This window comes from Uloborus diversus, chromosome 6 (assembly GCF_026930045.1).
Source record: "Uloborus diversus isolate 005 chromosome 6, Udiv.v.3.1, whole genome shotgun sequence".
NCBI classification, from domain to species: Eukaryota; Metazoa; Arthropoda; class Arachnida; order Araneae; family Uloboridae; genus Uloborus; species Uloborus diversus.
In genome coordinates this window covers 148869163-148888743 of record NC_072736.1, presented here as the reverse complement: position 1 = coordinate 148888743, position 19581 = coordinate 148869163, and the positions used below count along the sequence as shown (strand labels likewise).

The window sequence follows — 19581 nt, the reverse complement described above, 5'->3', positions numbered from 1 at the left end:
AGGGACCAGTGAAAGGCGTGGCTTAGTAGAGAAATTGAGCTTTTTCGAAAATATTTCAGATGGTTGGAACTCCGATATTTTTTTAGAAATGGTCGCATCATTTCAAACTTAGTCTCAAAAGAGAGCTGGAAATATTTTGCGTGTTGGGGCGTTCTTAAAATTTCGATAGCACGATTTGCAGCTTTTTTACAGAGCGAAAGGTCCAACAGTACCTCGTTTTCGAAGAAATTCATTTTTTCTCGAATTTTAAAAAATCGAAGAATGGACGTATCAAAAAAGTAAAAACTAAAATACACAGACATAGGCTTGAAAAATACTCAGAAAAAAAATTGACCCGAAAACTTCAAAGGAATTTTGTAAAATAACCTTTAACTTTCCCCGTAGGTTAGCATTGGATCCGAAGCTTTCAGACTCTCAGTGAAGAGCACCCTTAAGGGAAAGCGTTCAGCTGATTTCGGTAAAACACATGTGTTTACTGAAGACCCCTAGTTTATCCCCTAAGGAGCGTACGACATTATATCCTTATCATCTGTTCCGATTGAGAAAGGTTAGGAAAACGCCTACAGGTCTTCTGGGAATTCTCTGACAGGGGTGGTCTTTTTTGTTGTGGTCACTGTTTTCACTTCTGGGCTGTTGAATGTTTTAGGTTGACGGAAAGTTCCTACTCATGATTTAAATTTTAGTTTATTTTAGTTCTGTAGAGCTTGAAATACAAATATTTTTTAATGTTGCCGCATCTCTTTTAAACGTTTCACGTTTTATTTACAATACAATCATTCGCAAGCAAAAGATAATTTCTGTCTTCTTTACCTCTGGTTTTAAACCTTTTTCGCATTATCCGCTACTTTCGTTATCCGCGGTACCTGGGCCACTAATTCCGCGGATAATGGGGAGTGTACAGTAGTAATAGCCCTTTTTGAATACTACGGCAAACCATTGAATTTGAAAAACGAGATTCGCGATTTTTCACCTTCGTTTGTACCGAGTTTAGCATAGTGCCGATCATATTATCAAGTTTCGTTTTTTTTTTTTTTTGGATTACACAAAACACACACACACACACATTACTTTTGTTTAGTACATTTCAAAAACTTAGAACCAACGAAGAGGAGTTGAAGTCGGACTGATTTTGAGGTAAAGAAGTCGGAGTCAGAAGTCGAAGGTTTAAAAATTCAACAGTCGGAGTCGATCATTTTCCCTTAAAATCTGCAACCATGCCAGTTCTTGGACTCAGAGTCGAAGGCTCTTTCCCGAAGTCGGAGTCGGTCATTTTTCTTCCGACTCCGTAGTCTTGCTTAGAACTGCTGGTGTGACTATTCATTTCAATAATTTAAATCTCGCTCACTACATTTTAACTTTTATTTTCTATTTCAAACATGCTTAAGCGGCCCACACATTTTCCTCCAAATAGCTGTGATTTGTACGATGATATTTAAAAATCTAGGAATGAAATATGTTTGCGGCCCCTATGAAACTATCATGATTATTTATCTGATTAGCCCGGTTGCCCGCCGGCTCCATCCACCACCAGCTAGGCCTAATCGATGTAGACCTTTTATTACCATACAAATTAATTAAAAATCGTAAAAATTTGCACCTTTTCTAATTTTTTTAGCGCAAAATTTTTACACGTTTCCAATTTCTATTTGTTATCAAATAAAATACTTGTAATGAGTTTTAGAAAACTAGGCTCTTCAAAAGATTTTCAATTTTTTCTCTTGATTCTGCTTTTGCGCTAGCAAAACTTAGTAGTTGTAATCGTTTTCCCTTTTCCATGCTTTCCCAAGTTATCCCGGAAAAATAACATAATGAAAGAAAATATAAATAAATTTAATTTTATACATGTTCTGACTCGCGAGGTTCATCTTAATATAAAGCTAGGTATCGGGCTCAAGTTTCTTTAGAATTTTTTAACTTAATATTAGTTGCTCTTCTTTTGTTTGCTTAAGATGTGGGTTTCTCTGCTCCTCAATAAATATTTTGAGCTAGTTGATGAGCACCGCTATAACCTTGAGCCCTGGAGTTTCCCTCCGTAAATTTGTGTGTTTATAAGGTTTGATTACGGAAGGGGGGGGGGGGAACCCTCAGTATCTTAATCGGTCACTAACCCCATCACCCTAACGTTGCCAAACATGACCTAAAATTGTGTTTTCGAAACTTTAATTTTAAAACTTTTTCGAGGCTGCACCTCGACTCTCACTCCCTATAAAATACCATTACAGATCGACTAAAAGTTCGTTTATTCGACTTCAATTTCTTAAAATTCTTTGGGGGTGAGCACCCAAATCCTTCTCTCCATGAAATTACCGAAGATCATCTAAAATTGCGTTTTCAGAGCTACAATTTCGAAAAATTTCCGGGGGAGAACCCCCGGACCCCCCTAATTTCTACAAGCACAACTAAATTCCTGTTGTTAAGTTTCTTTCTCTGCATAAAATTCTGTTGGGCACACATTTATAATGATTTTACATCATAGTCAGACTTTTCGTCAATTCCTGATTCTCAGACAGTTCTAATTTATTGATCTCGCGATGACTCTGCTCACAAAAGCCTAGTTTCATGTTTTTCATTTTAAATTTGATTTTTTTCCCTACATATTTCATTTTATCTATTTTAAATTTTTTATTTTTTGCCTTTAGGGGGGGGGCAGAGCCTGATTACCGCAGGGGCATGTGGGGCATAGGCCCTTCCTCTTAGATTTCAGGGGGGGGCTAAAATCCCCTTAATTTATCATGTTAATTAAAAATAAATAATGATTTCACTCAGAATCTAGAGTACAATGATATCATTGATAGTTTTGCAAATGCCAAAACAAGGAAAAAATCTATTTGTTGTTAAAAATTCGCCTTAAAAGTGTGATCTCTTTGCAAATCAGAAAACCACTCCAAATTCAGTCTGTATTTACTATTAAAAGTTATATGATAGATCATTTTGGTATTTACAGTTTACTGCAAAGTTCAACCGCATTTATATATTTATCGTATACTACTATATCTCTTCTACTTTTTAAATGTATATATTACATTGTGATATGAGGTACCACCAAATTTAGTACGGTTGTGTAAAAACGCAAGTATCGAAATATTTTATTGCTTCAACATATAAAAAAAAACGGAAATGGGGGGGGGAGGAGGCACAAAATGAATTTCCTGAAATAGAAATGCGCCCCATGTCCAATGTCAGGATGATCAGGCTCTGGGGGGGGGGAATCTTGCAAAGTAAAATTTGGCTATGCCCCCCTGTCGGGCAAGTTTGCCACCCTGTCGGGGATTTCCTAGCGCCACCACTGTTATTGAGCAAAACTTTTCAGCTAATTTATTTGAAGCTATTGTTCAGGTCGCTATAATTAATTGGCGAATATTTATACGTCTATTAAGAACACAATCTGTCTATTAATATTTTATTTTTGGTTAACTTAAGGCTTCAGACTCGAGAAGAGAGACCACATCTCTGCTAGCCTACGAGAAAGGAACAAGGTGAAAAACAAATTTTTCGATTTGCCTAATACCGCAAAGCTGGCTTCACCAGATATATTTCACATATAGAGGACTTATTCACACAGTTCTGAAGAAATTGAAAGTTCCCTCTTGCTGGTGATATGTAATTTAAGAATCGAAAGCTCCTGATAAAAGGTTTAAGTCATTGAAGGTGGCTAAAGCGGAAAATTGATGGAAATGGTATTGAAGATCTCGATTCTGTGTTCTTTACAGATGAAGACTATTAATTTTTCCTCAAATGCTATTGGTGTTGTCCGAACAGAATATTTTGTTTGACCGAAAATAAACATGTTTATCTTCAAAAGCCTTTGGATTTATGATAAATTCCTGATGTTGTGAAAAAATGTCTTGACTACGTTATGCACACAAAAAAAGTACTGAAAGAGGCAGTGTGCACGGAAAATAAAAATAAGCTATGGAAAAGCCCTTTAAAAGCCATATTCTTAATTATTGTGTCACAGAGATATTTTCGAAAGTATGATTTACACTGTTTCTAACCGTATAGTCCATTTTATGTCGTTTTTTTAAAATTAGCAGCGTATATGAAAATTAGAAGAATTTTATTCTTTTTTGAGAATTGTATTGGTATTATGTGAAATCTTATTAAATTTTTTTGCACGTTAAAAATAAATCCAAACTTGCCGACGGGGCAAGTTTACGCGTTGAACGTCTGGACACCTTTGCGCACGTTCTTACTGTGTCTTACTTCTAAACATGCACTACCGCTTTTCTTTTTTTTTTTTTTTTTGCTCCGAACGGTCTCAAAACTTTTTAGTATTTTCAGGCTGTTAAGTTTCGCAAATCAACGTTTAATTTTTAATTGAGTTACAAATTCGTATCTTATAGCCTACAATCATGTAGTGCTGTCTTTTTGCCCGTTCAGCTTTTGCTTTATACGCTATTCAATCTCTAATAAAATTTGCATTATTTTAAGAATGGTAAGACATTATATTCAAAATACTAACAGAACCATGTTAGATGTCAAAATAAATATGCGTAAACGTGCCCCGTGTTCGGGACAAGTTTACACAAATTGAGCAACGACTGAATATACCAATTTTGACTCCATAAACTGCCTCCTAAAACCGAAATGTCAAAAATTTCCTAAGTTGAAGCATAAAATTTAGGAAATTCTTTGAAAACAATCCGCATAAACGTGCCCGGTCTACCTTATACATTGCGTCAAGGAGAATAGTCAAAAAGCATGGCTCATCTTTAAAACAGGCTACAAACAAAAAGCTACTTAAAGTGCCGTTGTGCATGAAAAATAAAAATTAACTTCACATGTCATTTCAAATTAAACTGTGTAGTCAAAAATTCAAGTAATGGGACTTTAAAATTAATAGTATTTTATGTGAAAAATATTTTGTAATGAATTGCATGTCTTTTGAATAACCCAATATAATTGTGAATTCCTTAGTTTGGGACATCCATTTCTAAATCGTAGAAAGTTAGTGGAACAAATTTAAATGATTAATCTCTGGAATAAAAAAACGGATTAAACTTTGGAATATCTCACCGATAAGCTTGTTTTTCGTGATGTTATGAAAGTATTCTGTATTTTCACTGATTTTGCACAACCCAGTCATGTTATGGGTTAAACTCAGTTTAACAGTACGAACCGTGTGGTATTTGGGTAACAATAATACAATGTAAAAACATGCTTCAACGTTGCTTAAATAAAGTTGAAAAATGAACAGTTATGAAAAATTTATATTCCGCCCTTGCAAAGAAAAATATTGAACTAATGCATTTGATTAGACTCTTAACAAAGAGAACAAAGCCGAGCGTATTGTTTGAGCTCAAGATTTTGTCAAGATGAATCACGCAAGTTTTGGAATTTTTACCTTTATTAAACACCAAGTAATACATATACAGTATTCGTAAGATAATTCACAACATTTAGTTTTTACGTAATTTTTACGTACAGTCTTGTAATCTCAATAACACATACTTTGTAATTTTACAGAATGTTTAAAACTCGCAATTCATCGATTTAAACTTTGCCACTGTAAAGATTATTTCTGTCCATCTTGCTTTAATACAATCTAAACTTTATGAAAAATCGTTACAATTATTAATCGTTCTCAAAAGAATGAACTCCGATAACCAAAAAAGCAGTTCTTGATGAAAAGCTAGTTTTTTTCTTTTTCTGTGAGAACGTAATGACATCGTACTTATTGAAGAAAGATTATTTTAATTCAAGTATTTAATGTCAAGGTTTTGCGCAGAAATTGGAAAAGTCTTATTTTTTTCTTTGGAAGTGATGAGCTTTTAATAACTGGAACTTCACCATAAAACTAAGAGATAGAAAATATTATTTGTAAATTTCTAAAAATTATTTTAAACACTATTAAAATTACATTAATATACATTTTTTTATTCAATAAGCCTGTGTGAAAAAATAACTACCTTTGCATCGAATAAGTTTAAGCTTCCTCCGTCGAAAAACATAATGGTTTATTAATAGGTTTGGAATTTAAAGCAGCCAAGATGCGGCGCATTCAAATTTAACAAAGATGCACTTCCCTAACGGTCATTTGAGTTTGAAATAAAATAAATAGTTTGGAAAAGGGGTTCGTCTCTTGTACTGATGTAGCACTTAGCAATGGCTGATTACTAAGACTAGTATTCAGTAGTGTCACTCGTATTCTTTTGGCCTGTTATTTATAATCTCCATTGCTGTATTAACGTAAACTTTACCAAAATTACACGGAATCTTTTAACAGAGAAAGTAATATATTTAGTGATTTTTTCCTGAAAAAAAAATGGTTTGTTTCTGTTTTTTATGCTGTCTTACCTACGGTCTTAATATATTTCTCTGTAGCAGCATTTCAACGCGTTAGGTTTGAACAGTGGTCCTGCGAACATCAGTATAGGTAGTTTACCTATAACCCAAATATCCCAGATTTAAGGAAAACGACTAACTTATGAATCAATATTTTAATCTTATGTTGACATGTTAAAAGCTGTGGCTGAATGAATATCGTTACTGTGTTTGAGAAACTCATTCAGCTAGCCTCACCACTGTCCCAAACACTAAATATATTTTTTTTGGAACAAAATGGTGGCTGAATGAATGCATATTTTTTTCTAAAAAAATTAGTGGCTGAATGAGTTATGTTAGAGTGTTTAAGAAAATCATTCAGCTGGCCTAACAATAGTCTCAAACACTAAATACATCAGCAAAATAAGTAGTTAATAACAACGTCAAAAAGCACAAATTGCAGATTACTGCAGACACGTGTTTCAGCGTGACAAGCTTTTGTGGGATGTCTTTTCATTCATAAGCTCATTTCTTTTGCATTAAAAAAGGCGTACATTGTAACGCTGAAACATGTGTCTGCAGAAATCTGAAATTTGTGCATTTTGACGTTATTTCTTGTTTTACTTTTTATGCAAAAAGGTATTTAAACTAAAATAAACTAAATAAATCAATTGTTCTTAGAAAAAATGGTTTGTTGCTGATTTCGATGCTGTCTTACCTACTGTCTTAATCAGTAGTCTAAGGCATTGATAATTACTTTAATTGGAATAAATATTTTAATTTTCTGTTTCCATTTAAAAATAGTGGCTCAATGAATAATGTTAGTGTGTTTAAAAAAACTCATTCAGATAGCCTCATCATAGTACCAAACACATTCGATTACCTTAACTGAACCTTAGCGTCAAACGTTACTATGAACGGTTAGGCAATAGCTGAGATGGTATGGTTTTGCTAATCTTTTCGTAATCCTTACTCTAAACAAATATGCTGAGAATACTATGCAGCCGCGTTCGAATAGCAGAGTAATATATCACGGACAGAAAGTTTTGGCATCTCACTGCTGTACTTTAAGCCAATGTATGAACTTAACTAAAATCAGAAAAGTTTTGTAGCAGTAAGTTAAATTTCAAAATCACAAAAGCAGTAACTTATCTTAAAGACAAAGCATATTTACTTAATAACGATGAAGGTAGGCTGGAAAGCTGCTGCTGAGAAAAAGCATGAAAACTGTATTTAAACTAACGTAAATTCTTTAACAAGCTTACAAGCTTTTTGTCCACCAAAATATGCTACAGTAAGAGATTTTTAAAAGATTCTACGTAACTATTGACAATTTTATATCGTTATAAGAATCATAAGCGTAAATACTAGAATAAAACTTTAAAAAAGTGAAATCATTTGGTTCCACTTCAGCAATTATTGATTGGATTTGCTTTTAACTACTGTTAATCCTGTTTTATTGGGGGAAAAAATTTTAGTTTTAAACAGATGCCGTTATTTTATTATTTATCAAAACTGGATTTCTCAAAACGGTTATCTGAGGTATAAAAACATTTGGAATGTTTATCTAACAGATTACTTAATTATTTTTTTCCGATCGAACATGGAATGTGAAATGCATAATAGGAAAAAATCATAGTATTTAGATCCGAGGATCATTTCCGAAACCTTATCCTGCCGATTGGCTACAATTTTGTGCTGTCTTAAAAAAATAAAGTCAAAAAACTTACTTCAGCTACGGTATGAAATCCAAAGGAAGATTACAAGGAAGTAGTAACTTTGGTCTTCATTCGTTGAGTCAATCAACAATCTGCAAAATAAAAATTGCAAATTGCTTAATGTCTCTCATAAGTTCAAGCAGAAAATTGTTTCTTCTAAAATTATGAGAATTAGAAAGCAAAATTAGGGAAAAATGAATTAGTACCCATGAATCAATCACAAATACCTCAAAACATTACTTCATTAAACGATTTGATTTTTTTTTAAATATCATTCATCCTGCTTTCCATTTTGAGCTCGCAACTTCTATATTCTGTTTGATGATAAAACGTTATGGCTTGTAAAATAGGGTGGTCCGAAAAAACTCGATTTCTTTATTTCGGAATCGAGTTACCTCTCAAAAGTTGTAATTTGGTATCCTCAATTGCGGGGAAAAAATTTAAAAAAAAAAAATCTAAGTTGACAACATTAATTCGTGCATAAGGCTGAAAATTTGAAAATATATACTAAAAAATTGAATTTTTCAAAAAATAATTATAAATTTTTAAAAATATTTTTATATCGTAACAGCACTAAATTGTCAGTATATAGCTTAGTTTGAACCTAAAAAAAAATATTTTATAGCTATTACAAAGATCTTTCGATTGCACATACGCCTTAAATTGGGCTAAAATCTCCTGCCCAATCTAAGGCGAATGCGCGAACTAAAGATCTTATGTAAAAGCAATAAAAAATAATTTTTTTTAGGTTCAAACTACGCTATATACTGACAATTAATGGATGTTGCATTATGAAAAAATACAAAAAAAACTAATGACACTATCTTTTGAAAAATTCAATTTTAGGTAAATCAAATGTAAACGGTATTTTTTTTAAATATGTTTATTGAATAACCTTAAACATAAATCATTTATTTAACATTTTTCAATATAGTCTCCTGCAGGATTCAAACACTTTTGCCACCGATTTGGAAGTTTTTTATTTCCTGGTCATAGAAAGTTTGATGGCGGGTGTTAAGCCAATTGCGCACGTGTTCCTCGACTTCTTCCTTGCTTCCAAATCGCTGTCCTCCCAGCGATTCTTTCATATGCGCAAATAAAAAATAGACACAAGGAGATAAGTCAGGGCTATAAGGAAGGTGTTCGAGGGTTTCCCAGCCAATATTTTCCAGGGTATCTCTTGTCAAAGCCGCAGTGTGAACCCTAGCGTTTTCATGAACGAGTATGACATTTCTGATGGACAGATCCCGTGTTTTCTTTCGATAGGCAGCTTTTGTTGACCGTAATAACTGGCAGTAGTAAGCTGCATTCACCGTATGTCGAACGTGCAGAAAATCGATCAATAAAATTCCCCTAGAGTCAAAAAAAAAAAGGTTGCTAGGACTTTTCCAGCAAATAGACGAGTTTTGGCCTTCACTGCGCAACCTTCGTTCTTCCTTTTCCACTCCTCACTGGCCATTTTGGATTCGCGGGTATAGTGATATACCCACGTCTCATCACATGTCACTATGCGCTTTAAAAAAGCACCCCATCTTGCTGAAATCGATTCAGAAGCCTTTCAGCGATCTCCGACCAGACCTGTTTTTGGTCTGCAGTCAACAACCTTGGAACTCATCGAGCACTAATTTTTTCTGAAACCGAGATGTTCAGTGATTATGGATTGAACATTTCCATAGCTTATACCCACTTCTGATGAAATTTCTTCAACAGTTAATCGGCGATCACCTTCGATAAGGTGTCTAATCTTACGGATGTTGTCAGCTGTAAGGCTTCATCTTGGTCGTCGATTATGACGTTCGTATTCAACTCGTTCTCGTCCGCCTTTAAATTCTCTAGCCCACTTATACACACGATTCTGAGACAGATTGTGCACAGTCTCCAAACTGTGCCTTCAAACGGGTAAAATTTTCTGACGGTTTAACGCCTTCATTGGAAACTTAATGATAATCCGTTGCGCAACAGCCGAAGGTCATGGCTGTACTAACTGTAAAATACAGTTAGTGCGCGCACCTGCCGGTTCCCCACTCCTCATAAACCAAACATCTGCTCTACACAACATCATCTGGTTAGAAAGTGCATTCGAAGAAGAATAACAAAATTACCGTTTATATTTGATTTACCTTCGTAGCTTTGGACTAAGAGCCTAGTGACTTGTTATTCTTAGTACATTCCACCACTTTCTTAGCGTTCGTGGTCGAGCGATCTAAGACGTGGATCTTCGCTGACGTCCACCTCCGGGAATCATTGAGCGTGCGTTCTAGTCCCGTCTACACCGAAATTAAATTTATAATCTTGCAACTCAATTTTCGCCCACTTTTTGTGATCGGACTCTTTTAAAATTTGGAATGCAACCTCAGACCCGATAAAAATGCACTATTTTATAATCAAATTAATTTATTAACGATAAGTTATTAGTTTATTCTAATTAACACGCTTTTATTAGCTTAACTTGTATGTTTGTGGGTCCAATTTTCCTTTGGACACATAGCCAGCGGCTATGGAGAGCTGCGGAGTGTAACAATGTTTGCACATGAATTTACCAGAAAGCATTCAAAATGTCTGATGCAAATAATAAATAGAATACTAAGATACATTCCATTATAAAAACTAAAAAAACACGCTTTTGTAGCAAAATGAACTAAAAAGTAAAAAATAAAATAATAGTTTAAAAAACTATAAAAACACGCTTTTGTAGCAAAATGAACTTTTAGTTCATTTTGCTACAAAAAATTTAAAATAATCTTTGGATGACAAGTATAAAAAATAATTGACCAAACTCTTAATTTTACTGTAATAGAAAAAAAGCGTGGAGGCTGCCTATTTACATTTTTGCATGGATAACAAGTGGAAGAAATTTAAGACAACTGATAAGAAGCCCCCCACGTTTTTTTTTCTATTATAGTAAAATTAAGTGTTTGGTCAATTACTTTATATACTTGTCATATAAAGATTATTTTTAACTCTTTAGTTCATTTTGCTACTAATGCGTGTTTTTTTAGTTTTTTAAGCTATTATTTTTTTAGCATAACTTTCAGCCTTATGCGCGAACTGAAAATGTCAACTTAGAATATTTCAATAATCTTTCCCCAATTGAGAATACCAAACTACAACTTTTAAGAAGTAATGCGATTCCAAAAGAAAGAAATCGATTTTTTAAACCACCCTATTGTAAAAGGAAATATACATATAAGTAGGTAAAGAGGACCATATTTCAACGATATTGGACGAGATTCTTCAGCGAGGCTGGCTGATTTATTGGAAAACGAAATCGAATTTGCAGCACTGAAATAATCAGAATCCGTTTTTGATAATAATATTAATCAAAATTGGAAATGGTTATCCATACGAAAAATAATTACAGTAAAGCACCTTTTATACGTTTTTGAAGTGACTGCATGAAAAAAGAGCACAAATGGAAAAAATGTATAATAGGTACAGGTTAGTGTGTATTAGACTCTGCAGGGATCAATTTAAAAAACGTATAATTGATAAAAACGTATAAAAGAGAATCGTATAAACGGTGCTTCACTGTATAATGTAATACTGTGACTAATATATAGTAATGGGTAAGCTTCTTTAATGACAAGTAGGGGAATGTAGGGTAAAGTGAAATAGGGGAGCAAAATGAAGAAATAAAATATTCACTCTATTTTTCGCGCATGAAAAAGTTGTCTGTGAAGATGAAAGCATATTATATTATACGTGATAATACAAACAATTTTCAAAAAAGGATACTCATACTTTAATAGTTTGTTGTAAATGAAAAAAAAAATGAGATTATAAATTCATCAAGTTCTTGTTTTTAACATTTGAAACATTGAAAAAGACTTTCTAATACTCAGTGAAGTATTTATTTCTTTGATCGTAAGTTCATTTTTGTTTCAAATGCTTTGCACATGTATCCAAGTTCATGCAGGGCAGAAGGGATGGTACAAAGTATATTTCCTTTTTTTTTAAATTGATAGTGAATTAAATCACTCCTGTATCTATTAATTAAAATTTTATTTACAATCTTTCAGCTAATAAATGACCTTTATATTCATTTATTTGCTTATTTGTTGATTCATTCACTAGTTTATTCACTCATTTTTTTTTCCGTCTACTAATTACTTAACTTATTTTTTCGTTTATTGTTTCATTATCTATTTATTTATTCCTTCATTCATTTGTTCACTCATTCGTTTGATCCAAATTGTTTTTAATAACCAAATAGAAAATGCCAAATTTCATTTTTCTTTTTGTCCCATGAAAAATGAGTGTGACTATTTACCATTTTTTTAAGGTGAAAATTGAGTTTTAAAAATAAAAAAAAATGTTTCAATGCAAATTTCTGTATAAAATAAATTGTTAGTTATTTATACACTGTAAATTTCAAAATTAACTTCCAATTTATTCATTTTGAAAAAGGTAAATTATCTAAACTATTTCACTCTGCCTCACATTTCCTAACTACATACATATATAAAAACGGATTTAATTTTAAAGCGTATAATAATAAGCTGATAATAAAAACAGATTCAATTTTAATTCCTTAGAAATCGACAAAGAATTAAAAAATAGCTAATCAACCTGGTCAAGTTTTACAAGATATTGAATCTTTACACGAGCTTTTCATGTACTAAATTACAATAAAATTCCCTGACATAGTAAGCATATTCGAGAATTAATTTGGACCTTTTTACAATGACTATAACTATGTTTTACTTTTCAGAGTTTAACTAGTTAACAAAGCTTCTTTCTATGTTACTCTATTTAACTTTCTATGAAAGAAAAGAAAAAAGGAGATAACAAATTATGAAAGACACTAACTAGTTACAACCCATAGACAGTGAAATAGGAGCACTTCATTTTTCTTAAAGGTACGTAATTCTTAGCTTCACGGACACGTAATTATTCCAGTGGGACATGCTAAAAGCCATAAAAGGAAGAATGTGCAGCATTTTGGTACCGAATAATATGTAATAAAATTTAGTAACCAGTAATTATATGTGATAGAACAAACGTTAAAAATGGGCGCATACAGCGCAATTTACTTGATACGAGTATGTCAACAGCAGAAAAAAAGTCCCTCTATAGTATTTATTGAGTATACAAATTATACATTAATTAATTATACGCTTATGTATTTTACATTTATATATTAAGCATTTATACAGGGTTTTCCGTTTTAACCAGCAAGACCTTTACTTTCGCAACCGTTAGTCCTAGGTGTATACTTCCAATCGCAAAAATGTTCAAAATCAGATTCAGAGTTAAGATGCTGAAAGTTTGAAGCAAAAATAAAAATGAATCAAAAAAATACAAAATTTAACTTTTTAAATGGGCCCCAGGTCCCCTAACTTATATTTAGGGAAATAATCTTCGTACCTGAAAAAGGTGGTCAACTTACAAAGGTTGATTTACATGATAAGGCTAATTCCGTGCCTGAAAAAGGTGGTGAACTTAGACAGGTGGTTAACTTACAAGGGTAGTCAACTTCACAGGTTTTACTGTACACGGAAAATTAAGACGTTCCACAACAGCCTCTACATAAGCTAACGTGAATAAATCAGATATACTTTGTTTTCAATACACAAGCACAAATTAGCCTTAACTATCGTGAAAAATATACATCTCGAATCAACCATTTCATCCTCACTAAAACTCTATCTCGTTCTAACTAGTCCTACTGTCCTCAAACACTTCGCGTAAACAAGTGAAAGTCACACAGTTTGCATGTACTTCTGGTAAAATATTGTTGATCAACTTCAAACATTTAAATTAGATTTAAACATTTGAAACAGTATTCAAATCATATTGTAAAAATATTTAAAACAAGTTATATTCCTGACTTGGTAAAAAAAGTTAATTCTGTAAATGACACTATCATTTATATTTGTTCTACTAGTGCTTAAAGTAGATATTTTCATATTTAAATGTGTGTTTCATTTTTATTCTCCGCTAATCAAACATGATTAATATAAACATTTGTGATGTCGACATCCTTTGTTTGACTCCAAGATAAAAAAAAAAAGAGTTTTGAAAATGCAAGAAAAGTATACAGTTAAATCAACTATTGCTTGAGGTTTAGTTTTTTGCTTTAAACAAGTTCTTTGCTTGCAGAGCATACAAAAATGTTTATTTTTTACAATAATGCACAAAAAAAAACAAAAACACAAAATTGGCACCAGGAGGTAAACATAAGAAAGGTGTGCATTTTTAATAAAAAGATTTTCAATAAACAAAATAGTTTCCTTAAGTAAATATTTTAATTTAAATTTTATAGTTAAATATAACATAGCTCATAAACTAAGGCTACAGTCTTTCAAGTTCCAGTTAGTCGTAACAATGTGTATTTTTCTTTACTCATTTGAACGAATTTCTTGCAGAATATTTTATTCAACGGCAATTTGGGAGATTCAAAATTGAAAAATAATGAGTTAGGAAATCTAGAATTTATATCATCATAAAATCTAATACAGCTTTGAGAAATAAATTAAAACAAGAGTTTTTAAACTTAATAAACATGTAGCTTGTACTTCTATTTTTTATTTCCAGGAAAATATTGTACAACGCTTCGTCCGCTGACATTTAAGATTAAAAATTTTAGGATTTTTTTTCCTCAACTAAACAAAAGTCCATAGACTTTCTCAAGAAACTGTGACATACGTCACAACATCCCGCTGTTTCTGCTAACGGGGTTTTAGGGATTTCCGTTCTCCCGTGACAAGCATTAAAAAATATATAATTTTTTTTTATCCTTATATGTTTTTTCTCCACAAATATCTCCATATTTATCTATCCACATGTTTATTATTTCCCAGAAAATATGGTACATCGCTTCGTTCGCTGAAATTCGAGATTAAAAAATTTGGGATTTTTCTTCCTCAACTAAAAAAAAGTCCATACATAGACTTTCTCAAGAAACTGTGACATACGTCGCAACATCCCGCTGTTTCTGCTAACGGGCTTTTAGGGATTTCCGTTCTCCCCTGAAAAGCATTAAAAAAAACTCAAAAAAATTTTTTTTATTACCTTTATGTATTTTTCCTCCTCATATATCTCTATATTTATCTATCTACTTGTGTATCTATATTCAAAAATCTATATCTATTTATTTAAGTAATCTATACCTGTATACAAAGTATTATGTCTCCAGGCCTTACCGTCCTTCCGGAGAGCGAGACACAAATATATTAACACAATAAAATCTTATTCATCACCCACAAAAATGTATACAGGTGTCCCTCGTATAACAAGGTTAATTCGTTCCGTGTAGTATCGAAACCGTATTATACGAGATGTTTTTTAAATAACGTTTTTACTTATTTTTAATACTAATTATGTATGTGCATGAGATAAAACAGTTAGAGGGATGTGTCGTGTTATATCGAAATCGTGTTCCGTGTTATATAGAAACCGGGTTATACGAGACTTAATAAATGAAAAACATGGGATGTGCACTGTGTTGTATCGGAACCAAGTTTCATAAAAACAAAGTAAAGTATTAGAATTATTAGCAAAAATTAACAGAATGTATTAAACAAATATAAAATTCCATCTTATATAAATATAACATTCAAATTATATCAAAACCAAGAAGCATTAAATTTAAGTTTCGTACCGTGTAATATCGAAACCGTGTTATAATAATCGCAAATTTGGTACCGTGTAATATCGAAACCGTGTTATAATAATCGCGAATTTGGTACCGTGTAATATCGAAACCGTCTTGTAGAAGTACCGTGTTATACGAGGGACACTCGTATATCTTTTACTTACACTCTTGGGGAAATGATTATTGTTAGTAGATCTTAAACAATTAAAAATATTATAAAATTGATGTAAATTATTTACGAAAATGCACTGAAGAACAACAAAACAATTCGTTAGATGTATGTTTCTATTAAAAAGAGCTAAAAATCATACAAAACATTAAAACAATTTTTCTAGTTCGTTAGTCAAAACTCGGCCTACAAAGAGCATATTTATGCCAAAAACTACACCTATGTACCGACTTCTCTGTTTCTATAGTTGGTGCAAACCTAACCTGGTAGCGTGGTAATGCTACGATGAGGATTTGCGTAGCCTTCAGAATTCTGCCAGGTTAGGTTTTCCCCAACTATAGGTAGTAACGTTTTTCCCTGACGCGTGCAACAAAAAACGTTTTCTTCTATTTCATGTATCAATAGGTATGTGTAAAAAGTCTTATATTGTCTGTTTGTTTCAAATTAATGTTTCAGAAAACGTTTAAATAAACACTATACATTCTATGCATTGCAGGCAAACCTGTTTTTGTGTGGTCTTTTTTTTTTTGCGGTATATGAAAATTATTTATGAAACGAGCAGAAATTATTTATAAAACGAGTGCGAGGTAGAATCTTCAAGTGACGACAGGGGCATCCCGATGGGAAGTCACTGTGACCTCCCAAAAATTTCCTTATTCGGGAAATTTTCTGTGAGTCAGCAAAATTATCATCACTTGGTTTACTTTAATTTCGTTCAAATATGACATTTTAGGTTATCTTCTACGTGAGACTTTTTTATGCGGTTCCTATATACGGCATAAAAAATGGTTTTTTAACTGCACTGTACAAAATTTTATTGTATCTCAACACCAAAAATGATGACAACTACTTTAACCAAGTGTAGTGTAGTGAAACACAACAGATAATTCTTGGTGTATGATAACACCAAGTGTCGTGTGTTTCACTACACGACACTTGGTGTAAAGTAGTTGCCACCATTTTTGGTGTTGAGATACACTAAAAATTCTTTACAGTGAACAGTGAACATATTATACAAGTTTCAATTTCCCAATTGATTATTAACAACACAAATATATATAATTATTTTGTATAAGAGGATTCAACTTTTTATTTTTAATACAAGAAATGGACATTTATTCCTATATGTTTTTCAAAAAACTAATTATTGTAATACTTAAAGTAACTAAAATTATCTGTATATTAGAACAATACAATTAACACTTTTCAAGAAAAAACATAAAAATGGAACAGTTTAAGATTTTAATCGAATTTTCGAATTTGTTCAAGAAGATTTCTTAATCAGTCTTCGAAATCTGGTGTATATATAAGAACAAATTTTTTACATAAAAACAGTACAATACAAAAACTTCAAAAATCACGATACAATAACGATAAAGTTTCTCGGTCCCCAAAAAATTTCTATATTACAAAAAAAATGTTTACTAGGACTTACGGTTTTTGCGGGGAGTGCGGAACACACAAACATGTTATTTTATTACGAATTGATATACCGTAAACCCAGCCATAAAGCAGCCGTGTTGAAAATGGCTGCTAATGTTGTAACGACCATTCACAAAAGAATATATTCATTAGTTAATTTCATTTTAGTTACGGATGGATTAAAAACTTTTCTTTCCAACGATGGTGCAAAGTAGTCTTGGTTTACAGTAATTAACATTTCATTACAAATAAAATTTAACGTACCTTTTGAAAACTTCAATCCCGCGCAAACTCAACTTGTTCACCGCGTTGCAATTGTGCTTGAGCTTGATTAATGTTTTGTTGCCACCGGCCGATTTCCTATCTTACGCCAAAGTTGGTGTTAACGGAGTCGAAAATAATCCTCGAATGGTGTTTGCGCTTGTGAAGTTAGTGTAAGAATTCACCAATATCGGTTTTCGGTTTGAATTACACCACTTTTAGTGTATGGGTAAGCTATATATGGTGTTGACTTGAAATAAAGCGTTGATTTGTACAATTTTTGGAGTTGCTTAACACCAAACTCTGAGAATTATTACACCTCAGTTTTTACAGTGTGTGTTGCGAAAACAACTTTTATAGCTACTCGTGAAGTTTCGTAAATTTTTTTTTAATGCGATTTTGTATACGGTCCCCATCTATGGCATAAAAACAGGTTTGGGTGTATTACTATTTTCTGCTAACCAATTGTTTCACCAAGTATGTACAGATTGCGTTAATTAATTTTCTTTCGGCTATATACGACGATCAGTAAGTTACATATCGAGTGTAACTATCTGAAACAGCCTTTCTCTATTGCCCAAAAAGTCGTTTACTCTGTAAGAGAAACCATTAGACATTCCTTTAAGAAGACGATTGCATAACCCCCCAGTGAATTAATATGACAGTGCTCAGACTTTAGTTTTCAGTCTTGGGAATATAGGAAATCTGTGCTTTGATAAAAGCGGAATGTTTTTCTGGTATCTTGGGAATATTTCTCATTTCAGCACAAAATAAATGCTTTTCGTAAAAGAAATTTGAAAAGAATTATAATTTTGTTCTTCAGAATTGTTTTTCGTTTGGAAAGTAGTCTTTTTTTTTTCTTTTGCAGAATTTTTCAAGCTTCAAATGTTCAAATGTTGCAAAATGGTAGTTTATTGGAATGGTACTAGTTAAATGTAGCGAAATACAATGTTTCAAGCAATTTTAGTACAGCTGATATGTGAGGATAAAATGGCATTTTCCCCAAAAGAATAAATGGATTATAAAGCCAATTCGAAAAATAGAATAAGAAAATTGCCTTGATTTATTTTCCGTTTCACAATTCCCGATTTATTTACGGGGAGTTTTCTTGCGACTTCAGTATTTGTCGTATGTATGTGTGTATGTATTTCGCATACCTAAAAAACGGTCCGCCATAGAAGTTTAAATTTTCGTGTGTAGACTCTGAGTGGGATCTAGATTTGCACCTTCTCTTTCGAATGCATTCAAATACTCCAAAAAGGCATAAAATACTCCGCCAGCTCAGTTATTCCATCAGCCCTGACTTAGGGCGGTAACTTAATGCAAAACGCCAAAAAAGGGTCTTTTACACGTTATGGATCAAATCAGAGTTAATTTTAATGCAAATTTTAGTGATATTATAATTTGGTGAACACTTGTCAATATATCGTAACGGGGGGGGGGGGGTCGTTAATTTTTCCGCCAACTTGGCGATCTTGCGATGCATTGATAAGTTGGAGATAAATTTGGTGACTTTTTTGATTCTGCTTTTCATTTAGCGCTGTTAGCGTATTTTGCGAGTAACCCATTCAATCAAGTTGAAATTTTCGATATTTGGAAAATGAATCTCTAAATCAGTTTTTGCATTGGTTCATAACAAACTAGAGGTGTAATCAGTTAAAGCGCTATCTTCCTTCCTCCCTCTGCGGCAGCGATTCTCAATCCTTTCTAACCCGCGACCGGCAAGAACTAAAAAAAAATCTGCAGGACAGGTGATTTTTTTTTTTTTTTTTTTGTTAAAAAAAATACTTGCGGACCGTTAGAAACATATGATTTACGAACTGCTGAGGTTTTTAGCCCCTCCTCTTTCGCGGAAAAAATAATTTTTGTCTCGGGGCCATTAAACATTTGTGAAAAAAATTTATTGATTCGAACACTATAGTACCTTGTATGTTTTTTTCGCACACGCTTCATACAGTTTTCATTTAACGTTAGATTTAGATAACGGACGCAGATAAAAATATCACCTTTGTTTTCATTTGAAAGTACAATTCTCGGTACCTTTCTGTTGCAAGTGCATTACTTTCCCTTCAAGTTTTTTTTTTTTTTTTTTAACTTTTTCTTCGTAACCGAAAATGGAATAATAACGTCGTCACCATGTTTGCTCCTCT

At 32.6% G+C, this 19581-nt stretch overlaps 1 long non-coding RNA gene across 1 annotated transcript in view; it reads right to left on the bottom strand.

Annotated features, from left to right (window-relative positions):
• LOC129224047 (uncharacterized) overlaps window positions 1-19581 on the bottom strand; it is a 125365-nt gene that overhangs the window by 12786 nt on the left and 92998 nt on the right. The window contains exon 2 of the long non-coding RNA XR_008580672.1: window positions 7995-8074. This is a non-coding gene — a long non-coding RNA (uncharacterized LOC129224047). The remainder of the gene's footprint in view (window positions 1-7994; window positions 8075-19581) is intronic.